We start from the raw sequence: 2,858 nt of genomic DNA on the forward strand, positions 1-2,858 counted from the left end.
CCAAGGCGATGAATGCTCGAAATCGTGCAAAAAGTAAATCTTTTCTCTGAAAGAAAAAGCACGGACTAGAATAGACTTCTTCCATTCAGTTATGTTATGTGCAAAATTTGAACGAAAGTTTTTATCATGAAATAAAATAATCAATTTGCAATGTACGAAATAATTCATCTTTTTTTAGTATTTGATAATGTATCATGTTTTTCATTAAATGTTATTTTGATCTCAAAGCCTCAAACATAAGGTAATCCATTTGAAGCACTTACATTATGCATGCTGTGTTGCCGCTATTGCACGTTACAGAAAACATACAGCAAGCAGGCAAAGTAGCCAGCCCACTATCGCGCTACACTTTTTTGAGTTCCAAACCCCTAAATGCGTGTATAAAAAATGGTGTTTTGGACGCATTTGAATAAAAATTATCTGTTGAAAGTCATAAAGTCAATACGTTCGTTGTTATATATTTATGATGTGTGTTGGGGTTTTCCGTTTATTTTTATTCTATCATTTCTTTTCGAAAAAAAAAACAATTTAAAGATTAAAATGACAAATTCGATGTTTTTTCGGTATTTCCCACTTGGGAAGGCTATAAAAGTACAATGCATTGCTTTTTCAGTCAGTTTAAATCTTCACGCACAACAAGTAAGAAGCTATTAAACATTCATTTAAAATGAACCGAATTTCGCCGCTGATTGGATTATTATTGGCAATCATTGGTTGCGTGAATTGTGCTGGGTTAGTATCAAGTCCGATTTGCAATAAAAATTTATTTAGAATTTAAATGTTCACTCATTTTTGATAGAGGAATTGAACTTTTTTTTATTGTTTTTTCAATTATCTGTGTGTCTGTCGACCGCTGATAAATTGAATTCAAAACGAATGACAAACCGGTCTGGTTGATTGTTTCGAATCAATTATGATTTTTATTCAGAGTCATACGTCCTCAAGGGAGAAATTTAAGGGAGGGGGGTGTAATTGAAAAAAAATCGAGAAGGGCAAGTAAAAAAGTGAATTGTATTTTGTAAAAAGTGTACTTTTTTCGTTTTTTTTTTTGCTATTAAGTTTTTTTGGTAAAAATCCCTAACAAATTGAAAGAATTTTTTGGAAATTTTTGAGGGATAATACTTCAGGGGGTAATCGGACCCCTGCTGAGGACGTATGTTCAGGGTGTAAAAACCAAATTACATAGTTTGATTTTCACAGAAAGAGTGATAACTGAAACCGTCTGCATTTCAAAAAAATCTCTATGATAACAAAAGGTCAAAGAAATGAACATATTTCGTGCTTTTTTCCTTAGTACTTTGATTAAATGTAATTTGCCAGCACGAATAAAATTAAGAGATAAGATTTGTAGAACTTTAGTTGATTGAATATGAAAATGATTTTGTGGGAAAAATTCAATTTTTCTCTTTAATTAATTTCAGTTAAAACAGTTGAATTAAAATGTATGTGCTCTTCTTAAATGATGAGATGTACAGAATAATGAGCCAATCAGTCTAGGTCTTATAGTGCATAAAATTTTTATTTTTGAAAAGTTGGTATGGGGGATGTTATTTTTTTTTCCATTTTTTTTAATGTTATCATTTTCTATTGGATGTCAAATTTGGATTACGGGACCCAAAATTAAGGGCTATGGTACCTTTGCATGGTTTGACCTGATTCAAAACGTTTAGTTAACCAATTTTCAGACTATTTTTGATCTTTTGACCAAAAAACATGATAATTTTGGTCAGACATCAAGGTTCATCATGGTCTAACACCATTTAACACGGTCGTTGAGGTCGGTTAAACGACGGTCGTGAATTGAGTTGTTTTTGTATATTTATCTCATGATGTATACGGCAGAAAAGTTCGTCTTACAGTGTAAGACTTTTTATTTTTTGTGAAGTTAAAAAACATGGGAAGTGTGTCACGTCACAACCTCATTTTATTAAACAAATATTTTTTCAAACTTCAAAAACGTTTGCTTTTTAACAGTAGAATCATCGACGATTATTCGAATAAGTATAAAACACTTCTTTCGAAGTTCCCACTGTGACGCAATACTGTAAATCTGGAAATGTTCTGATATAAATTTTCAGTGACGCGTTCGTTCATATATGCATACAAAATGTTAATATTGCGTCGCCTCTAAAATGCAAACACAAACAAAAGACGTGTTTAATGTCGTAATCAAAAATCATAGGTCAAAAATTTGCGGTTTTTATTGATTTCTATTATTTTCGTGTTGTTTACATGAATCGTTCTCTTGAGGTGAAATAGGCGACGCAATATTAACATTTTGTATGCGTATATGAACGAACGCGTCACTGAAAATTTATATCAGAACATTTCCAGATTTACAGTATTGCGTCACAGTGGGAACTTCGAAAGAAGTGTTTTGTACTTATATCAATAATTTTTTAGTAATTTATGACGAAATTCTAACGCTAAGTGTGTTGAGACCTGATTTTAGCGTAAAATAAATGTCATATTCGGTTTTCTCTTATCAAAAAACCCCCAAATACCAATTTTTATAGCAATCGAATAAAAACCAATTTTTTCGAAATATTATTCCAAAAGAATGGTTTCAAGCCGAAAAATCTAAAAAAAATTGAACTCATTTCTCAAAACGGTTACCACCATTGAATTTTTTGGGTCCGAATTATGTAAAATCAGTTGTCAAAGTGGACCAACAAAGTAAAAATCAAGCACATTACAGTGGATTACTAAAATATTAAAATATACGTGGCCGCTTAAGTTCACACTTTTCCCAATTTTCACCAAATAAAACGATGTTGGTTTTTAAAAATGTACATATCGGCACAAAATTTAGTGCGCTCTCGATCTATGATAGAAAAAGCCAAGCTAATCATACATTT

Source organism: Contarinia nasturtii, unplaced genomic scaffold (genome assembly GCF_009176525.2).
Source record: "Contarinia nasturtii isolate CC-2019 unplaced genomic scaffold, AAFC_CNas_1.1 Cnas_scaffold_493, whole genome shotgun sequence".
NCBI classification, from domain to species: Eukaryota; Metazoa; Arthropoda; class Insecta; order Diptera; family Cecidomyiidae; genus Contarinia; species Contarinia nasturtii.